We start from the raw sequence: 9,593 nt of genomic DNA, 5'->3' as shown, positions 1-9,593 counted from the left end.
CAATGGGCACTAATTCATCCATAGAAAGAACATTATATGCATTCATCAAAATGAATAATAGCCATTATTCCAGGCTTGATTACAAAATGAAGGGCTTTTGACTTAAGCCAAAATACATGAACGATTCTATTAATACAACATCCTAGTATAGCCTTATACATGCCACTTTCAAAAATATAAATCAAACTATACCAAGTATTGCAGCTGATAGTGTGATTGATATCTCTGACTTTAAGGGATCCTTAAGCTAGCTTCATAACACTGAAAGAAGAAAAAGGAATTATTTTGATTCAATCTTCTCTTGCCTACTCAAATTCTATATTTTTGACACCGACGAAACTAATCACACAATATTCACGCTTTTTTATCTCTTTTGTGCGATTCAGATATATTAACCGATTCCATAGATCTATGTAGTTCCAAAAAGTTCCATAGATCTATGTAGTTCCAAAAAAGAATTTATTTATCTTATTATTAATCAAGGATTTCGTATATAGCTAGAACGACCCTCACAAATTGCGACTACTAATTTGTTAAGAATTAATCGAATTGAAGCTATAGCGTCATCATTTCTTTGGAATCGAAATATCTACGAGATCGGGATCGCTATTTGTATCGATTAAACAAATTGTTGGAATTCCCAAAGTGATACATTCTCGCAGAGTCAGTATATTCTTCTTGTTGATCAACGATGATTACAATATCGAGCAATCTCGTCATATATTTAATCCCTGAGATATGTTTGCAAGCGAGATAATTGTCTCTTCAACATAGTGCATCTCTTTTCGGAAGACGGTTGAGTCCCCGTCTTTTGTTACATTCTCAAGTCCTCGAACTTATGAAGCCTCGTTTCAGTAGTGGGCCAATTTGTTAACATATCACCGAGCCATTTTTTATTAACATAATGACACCGAGCCCTTATTGCAGCCCGCGCCACCGAATCAGCGGGATAAACATAAAGCTTAGTAAGTTGCATATGAATAAATATACAACAACAATCTCACCATTAGTCATCATACTTATAGCTCAAAGGTAAACATAATTTAACTTACTCATTATCATCTACTCGAGTCACATTCTCTAAATTAAGCTCGTTACTCATGCTTACCATATAGGTACCTGTACCACTCACAACATAATTATTCTTTCTTTATCAAAATTGATCTATAACTCTCATCATTGAAACGTTTGGAATACTAGTGGATATTATATGAATCTTCAACATGGGATATATTGCCGATGCCATGTCCCAGACATGGTCTTACACCGGCTCTCATATACGCGTACTGATGCATGTCCCAGACATGTCTTACACTAGCACAACTCTTAGCCGATGCGTGTCCCAGACACGTCTTACACTGGCTATCTCTTTCGAGGCCGATGCATGTCCCAGACATGTCTTACACTTGCACTCATCTCTGTGCCGATACCATGTCCCAGACATGCTCTTACATTGGCTATCATAGTATGGCTGATGCATGTCCCAGACATGTCTTACACTAGCCCTCGTCTGGATGCTGATGCCATGCCCCAGACATAGTCTTACACTAGCTCTCATAATGTGGCCGAAGCATGTCCCACACACGTCTTACACTGGCGCACAAATCACCCAATGCCTTGGCACGAATATCCAGTTCGTATCCTAATGTTTCAACGGAATATTTCTATTATCTCAAATATTACTAGACATTCTCAATTCATAACTTAACAACTCATACAATATCAATTCGATGGCGATATGAATACTAGTATTAACAGTGTAGTTGTATCAATTACAAACAACTTACCTCGGTTTACAAAAAGTACTTAGATATTCGGTTTAGTAAGTTTGCTTGGCCTTCCCCCGATCTAGGTTCGAATTTGGTAAATCTTGATCTATAATAGCAATATACACTCATTTAGTCACTAATTACAATTAGACAATTATAAATTCACATGCTTATTAACTATTTTACAACTTATGCAAAATAGTCCCTTTAGGTGTTTTCATGCTAACACCTTTTACAAAAGTTGTTTATAACACAACTAGGACTCATATTCCTCCATAAAAACTCAATAAACATCACAAATCCTTTCATGGAAACACTCTAAACTCTTGACTATTTTGCAAGATATCAACCTCATTTGAAAACTCAAGCTTCAAGGGTCTCAAAAATACTTGTGAGGGCTTTTTTAGTTGCTGAAAGTTTTTAGCCTTCAAAACTCCATTTTTTCTGATATTTTCGGTGGAGAAGAGAGATGGAGAAGAAAGAAATGATAGCTAGGCTTTTAGGCATTAATTTATCACCAAATCATGACATCATCCACCAATACTTTGACTATTTGCTTAAAATCATTCACATGGCCGGCCAAAACTAATAAAAAGGGTGAAATTTCCTTTTAAAAGCCCTCAATTTAAGTTCTTTAGCTATTTAACTCATTTAGGTACTAAAATGCAACTTTTTCCTTTTATGCGATTTAGTCCTTTTCGAAATTGGGCTAGAAAACCTTAAAATTAGCTCACCAAATTTTTTATGCACTAATAAAATCATACTATAACCTCATAAAAATAATAAAATAATTTTTCTAACTTCAAATTTGTGGTCCCGAGACCACTATTCCGACTAGGCCCTAAATCGGGCTGTTACATTTCTCCCCCTTAGGGATTTTCGTCCTCAAAAATCTTACCAGTGAATAAATTCAGATACTGTTCTCTCAGAGACTCCTCGAGTTCCCATGTGGCTTCCTCGACTCCATGTCTATGCCACAAAACTTTTACAAGTGGTATATCCTTATTTCTTAATTGTTTAACCTCTCGAGCTAAGATCTTGATCGGTTCTTTACCATAAGTCATACCTGGAAGAATTTCAACTTTAGTAGGCGCAATTACATGTGAAGGGTCAGATCTGTATTGGTGTAACATAGACATGTGAAACACGTCGTGAATCTTTTCTAACTCTGGCGGCAATTTCAATCTGTAGGCCACAGGCCCTACTCTCTCGATAATTTCATAAGGTCTTATGAAATGAGGGCTCAACTTGCCTTTTCTACCAAATCTGAGGATTTTCCTCCAAGGGGAAACTTTCAAGAATACTTTGTCACCGACCTCAAACTTGATTTCCTTTCGCTTCAAATCCGCGTAGGATTTCTGCCTATCCGAAGCGGCTCTTAGGCATTCCCAAATCACTTGAACTTTTTCCTCTTCCTCTTTGACTAAATCAACCCTGTGAATCTGACTCTCTTTCAACTCTGTCCAATATAAGGGCTGTGACAGCCCAAAATTGACCCTAGTCGGGAAGTGGTTTCGGGACCGCTAAACCGAGTCACCGAAATGTTTGAACGTAATATTTATTGTCTAGAATATGTAATTATGAATGTGTGAAAATTTCAAGCTTCGATTTAGCCGATAGCATGTGAATTCAGTTAGTAGGACTTGTGTGACACTTTTGAAAAGTGATAGGCTAATCTATAAGGACCTAATAGTGCATGTAGTCAAAGGGAGGACTTGCATGTCAAATTTCCCCCTAATAGTTAGTGGCCGCCATGACAAGAGATTATGGGTAAAAACATGTCATAAAACATGTTGGGACAATGGTGTATGTAAGAAAAAATAAAATAGTGAGCATGGGAATTTAATAATGAAAGGAACAAAAAAAAAAGAAAAAATGGTCTCATGCATGCCCATTGCCGTGAGTGTGGAGAAAGAAAGAAGAATTTTTGTTCATCATTTTCATTTCCTTTGGGCTGAAAATTCTAAGGAAGAAGGAAGGAATTCTTGTTTCATGTTGGTTTGGAAGAGGTTTAGGAGGAGGTTTGGCCATACTTGTACCTAGATTAAGGTAAGTTTGATGTTTTGCCATGAGATTCATGTATATTTTAGTTGCTAGCTTGATGTTCTTGTTAGCCCATGGTTCAAATCTTTGTTATGTCATGGGAATGAAATTCGGCCAAAGTGAATATGGTGTTAATGCCATTGCATGCTAAATATCAAGCTTGATAATGATTCATGTGATGGTGGATTGGGGATTCTTAGATTTTCTTTTAGCATTTTTGAATGAGATACTAAGTTCTTTGTTTAACCATGACCAAATTGAAACGGTATGGTGTTGTGGTATTCGCCATGTTATATCCATAAGTATGATTCATGCATGTTGCATGGTAAGTAAGATTTAAGCTTTGGATATGTGTGTATATTTGGATATAAGCCACTTGAGAATTCGCCATTGCACCTACATGAATATATGTTTGCACATGATGAATTGGTATGACATGCATACTATTTTAAGGTGTCTATTTGCTTGTGATGTTGTTTGGTTATGAAATAAATGAGAGATGTGTATAGAACTACAATATGTAATGCGTTAATTAGGAAAATGTATGCTGTTTTTTTGTGTAGTATTAAGTGTAAAATTGGCCTCCACATAGACATGCATATTCGCCAAAGGAAGTAGATTGGTGTGCATGTATTCGGTTAGAGGCAACCATATTGAAGCCTTATCTTGGCTTAGATTGTTGACCAAACGGGTAATAAGTGAGGATGGTTGCGAATATACAAACATACATATGCATGTGTAATTGAATTATGAATGTTTAGCAAGAGGGTTAAACTAGTTGATTTATTGATTAAGCTCAAGGAGTTAAAGAAGGAGAATCAAGCAAGGGAAAGACGAAGGTCATCGAGTAGCCGACTTGGACTGCTTTTACCCAACACAAGGTAAGTCATTAAGCGTATATTTGGTGTTGATTTAAATGATCAATATATATATGCAAATGTGTTTAAATGAGTTGGTGTGTAAATGGAAATGTGTGTGTATGGAATGATGCCATTGTTGAATGTATAAAGGCAGCAAAATACATAAGGTATTGGTCTCGGCACTAAGTGTGCGGGTATAAATGGACACGGTGACAAGATTGGCACTAAGTGTGCGGGTTTAAATTGTACAGCACTAAGTGTGCGAGTTTGATTATATAGCACTAAGTGTGCGAGTTGAATACATATAGCACTAAGTGTGCGGATTCACTATATGCTCTTGCATTACAATTGGCACTGAGTGTGCGACATTATCGAGCTAATCCGGACAGCGGATCGGGTAAGTACCTCGAGCTCATGACAAATAGAAAATATGTTCATGCTCGGGGTTGAATTTGGTAAGCCTTAAATCTATGTGATGATTGAAATTGTATGATTGTGGTGGAAATGAGTTAGTGTGTGAAAATGCCTCAAATATCTTGTTGTGTAGAATATGAAATGTGGATGTATGACTTGGTATAGATTCGATATGGATGAGTACCTAGCCTCGCTTATTGTTTCATGTTGTAGTAACTTTATCGATGGATTGATGAATGCTTATGACTTCTTGAGTTGTAAACTCACTCGGTGTTTTCTTGTCACCCATTTTAGGTCTCTCGGGCTCGTATTGTTTGCGTGATCGGGACCGTCGTTGAAGTCATCACACCGGCTGAAATCTTGTGGTATTGTTTTTGTTGTTGAAGAACATTTGGCATGTATAGGCTATTATATTTTGTCGAATTGTGGGTTGTAAACTTTAAGCCATGTGAAAATGGCCTATGCGGTCGTCGAGTGGGATGCTAGAACCTATAGCCACGAGTCTTAGAAACTCAAATTTTGATAAGGTGGCCATAATTTGTGTCGTGTATGATGGATGATTAAGGCCAAGGAAAAATTCATGAAATTGGCATAGTTCATCGCAGAGCTATTGCGGACAGCAGCAGTGAGATGAGATTGAAAAATCACTAAAAATAGTAGAAGTAGAATTAAATAGTGAGTAAATTATGGAACTGAACCTTGATGAATCTATTTTATATGGACAAAACGAAACGACCATATGAGCGGTATCTCGAGAAATATTAAGGTTCTCGTGAGACAGGGCCAGAACGGTTTCTGGGTCCCCTGTCGCGAGTTTGAAAATTTACCATAAATTATCCAGAAAGAACTAGGAGTCATGCCTTATATTTAAAGATTCCATTTTGAGTCTAGTTTCATTAGAAACAAACGGCACCAGTATTAAAGCCCTGTACAGGGAGATATTCAAGTTGTAACGCGAAGGTCAGAGCAGTCGGTCCCTGTAACATGGGTGACTTTAACTAATAAACTGTACCAATTGGCCCAACCAAAATTCTAAAAATAAATCCATGGATGGGTATATGAGTCTAAATTCAGGAAAATTTACGAAACCAGTTTCGAGTTTTGAAACTCGAGATATGATTTTTAAGGCGACGGTGATGCAGTTTTCCAGCTTGTTGGTAATGTCAAATGGTTGGTATCTTGAGAGGGTTTGGCCGTTAACCCTCGTGTCCGACACCGCGTCGGTCTCGAGTTAGGGTGTTACAATTTTATTGGTATCGAGCTATGGTTTAGTCGGTTCTAGGACTACCATAGCGCGTGTGAGTCTAGCTATACATGCCAAATTGTTAGCGCTTAATAATGTGATGACTTGACGGTTGGAATTTTTGTTTTGATTAGCAATGGAACCCGGTAGAGAGACCCTTGGCGGATGACGTTGAAAGTGTAGCGGCTGCTCTGCGCAAGGGACACCGCCTGCGTTGAGCCTCGATCATCCGCGAATAATCAAAATGAAGGCGAAACAAGCCTTCTTCACCATGATGAATGAGTGGGTCGCATAATATGCCCGAACCAACCCTACTGTCCAACCATTCCGAATTTAAATACTCCACCCCAAGAGCCCGCAATGCCTCCGATTCATCGATCCTGTGAGGTGAGTAAACCACCGTGGACTTGATTAGGAAGCGTGGGCCGAGGAGTTCAAGGCCATAGTTCTTGATGATGCCGAAAAGGCCGAGTTCGCTCGATAACACCATTAGAGTGTTAGATGAACTGTCATGCACACCGATGAATGTCTTAAGTGTGCTATATCCTTGTTAAGAGACTCGACTTACTATTGGTGGAGGACTTTAATTTCCATAGTCCCAAATGAACGAGTTACTTGGGATTTCTTCCAATCCAATTTCGAAAGAAATACATTAGTTAACGGTTCATCGATCGAAGCGTAAGGAATTCTTGGAACTCAAGCAAGGCCGGATGCTCAGATCTGAATCTGAACATGAGTTCGTAAGACTTAGTCGGTATGCTCGGAGTGTGTGGCTGATGAGGTTGCGATGTGCAAAAGATTTGAAGAAGGATTGAATGAAGAGTTAAAGTTACTAGTGGAATTTTGGAGATAAAGGAGTTCGTGACACTAGTCGAACGAGCTCGCAAGGCGGAAGAACTTGGGAAGGAGAAGAAGAAGGCTGAATTTGAAGCAAGAGATTACCGTAAAAGATCGATTGAGTAAAGCTCCGTTCTCGGTGTAAAGAGGTTCGTGGAGGACACTAGTAAGTCGAGGACGATCGGGAATTTCCATTAGAGCCCGACCATTGACGGACTCGAGCTACTTGATAGCTAGTGTGGGCAATAATCGTCAAGAGAGACTGAATGCCCCAATGTGGAAGACGACACCTAGGTGAATGTTGGGGTAAGTCATTAATAGGGCCTATTATGGATGCGGTTCAAGGACCACTTCATTAGAGATTGTACGGAGCTAGATGAGAGGAATAAGACGCAAGGTGCAAGACCTAGTGGAACGACGGTGGAGGTAGGCCCCGAGAATCTCTGGAGGTAGGGGTGGTAATCGAGAGGAGCCTCTAATACTACTGTCCGATCCGAGACCCGTACTCTGCTAGAGCATATGCCATCCGCGCGAGAGGAGGCATCCTCCCCGACGTTATCACTGGTACTTTTACTCTCTTTGATACTATTGTGATTGCATTGATTGACCCCGCTCTACTCACTCATATGTATGTGAAACCTTAGCATCCAAGAAGACTCTACCGTTGAGTCTCATCGAGTTCGTAATTCGAGTGTCAAGCCCTTTGGGTCAATACGTGCTCGTTGATAAAGTGTGCAAGAGATGCCCCTAATAATTCGAGAATCTGTTTTCCTACCGATCCGATGCTTCTACCATTTAATGAATTCGATGTTATTCTTGGTATGGATTGGTGATCGTACATGATGCGTTGGTGGATCGCAAAAGGAAAACCATTGATTTGAGGAGTGCAAATAATGAGATAGTCCGAGTCGAGTCTCATCGATTTAAAAGGAACGCCAATGATAATATCTTCTATGACCGCCGGAGGTATGTGAAAAGGGTGTGAAACATACCTTGCGTATGTGTTTGGAAGTAAAGAGACGGAAAGGAAACTCGAATCGGTACCAGTGGTTTGTGAGTATTTAGATGTTTTTCCGAGGAGTTGCCGGATTGCCATCGGTTCGAGAAGTGGAATTCGCATCGGTTGTACCGGTACTACGCCGATTTCAATAGCCCCGTGATCGTATGGCATTAACGGAATTAAAGGAATTGAAGGTTCAATTGCAAGAATTGACGGATAGAGGTTTCGCTCGACCGAGTTTTTCTCCATGGGGCGACTTTGTATTGTTTGTGAAGAAGAAGGACGGAACCATGAGGTTGTGCATCGACTATCGTCAACTCAATAAAGTGACGATAAAGAATAAATATCCATTGCCACGAATTGACGATTTGTTTGATCAATTAAAGGGAGCCTCGGTGTTTTCAAAGATAGATTTGAGGTCGGGTACTATCGGTTGAGGGTTCGAGAATCGGACATACCCAAAACCGCTTTTAGAACGAGGTACGGTCACTACTAATTCTTGGTGATGCCGTTTGGGCTCACTAATGCCCTACGGTGTTTATGGATTTAATGAATAGAATTTTCAGCCATACTTGGATCGGTTCATAGTTGTATTTATCGATGACATTTTGGTCTATTCGAGAGATGAAACCGAGCGTCTTTGAACACCGAGGCTAGTGTTGCAAATCTTACGAGATAAGCGATTATCACGCAAAGTTCAAGAATGTGAATTTTGGTTGAAAGAGGTTAGCTTTTTGGGGCACGTGGTGTCCGTGATCGGTGTCGGTGGACCCGAACAAAATTTCGCCATAGTCGATTGGAAACCACCAAGGAATGTTACCGAAGTTAGGAGCTTTTTGGGGCTTGCGGTTATTACCGACGATTTGTAAAGGTTTCTCGACGATAGCCACGCCAATGACGGCTTACTCCAAAAGGATGTTAAGTTCGAATGGACGGAGAAATGTCGAGAAAAGTTTCGATCAACTGAAAGCTTATTTGACTAAAGCCCCAATTCTAGTGCAACCCGAATCGGGCAAAGAGTTGGTCATTTATAGTGACGCATCCCTACTTGGGTTGGGTTGCGTATTGATGCAAGAAAGGCGAGTTGTGGCCTGCGCGTCGAGGCAATTAAAGCCACATGAGAAAAATTATCCGACCCATGATCTCGAATTGGTCGCCATCGTATTCGCCTTTAAAGATATGGCGACATTACTTATTTGGTGAGAAGTGCCATGTGTATTCGGATCACAAAAGTCTCAAATATTTGATGACCCAAAGAGACTTAAATCTGCGACAAAGGCGATGGCTCGAGTTGTTAAAAGATTATGAGCTCGTCATTGATTATCACCGGGAAGGGCTAATGTGGTTGCGGATGCCTTAAGCCGAAATCACTATTTGCTTTATGACGATGAATGTACACTTGTCTATCCTACCCGACAATGTGTTAG

The sequence above is a fragment of the Gossypium arboreum genome, chromosome 6, assembly GCF_025698485.1.
Source record: "Gossypium arboreum isolate Shixiya-1 chromosome 6, ASM2569848v2, whole genome shotgun sequence".
NCBI lineage: Eukaryota > Viridiplantae > Streptophyta > Magnoliopsida > Malvales > Malvaceae > Gossypium > Gossypium arboreum.
This window is presented reverse-complemented; position numbering follows the sequence as displayed.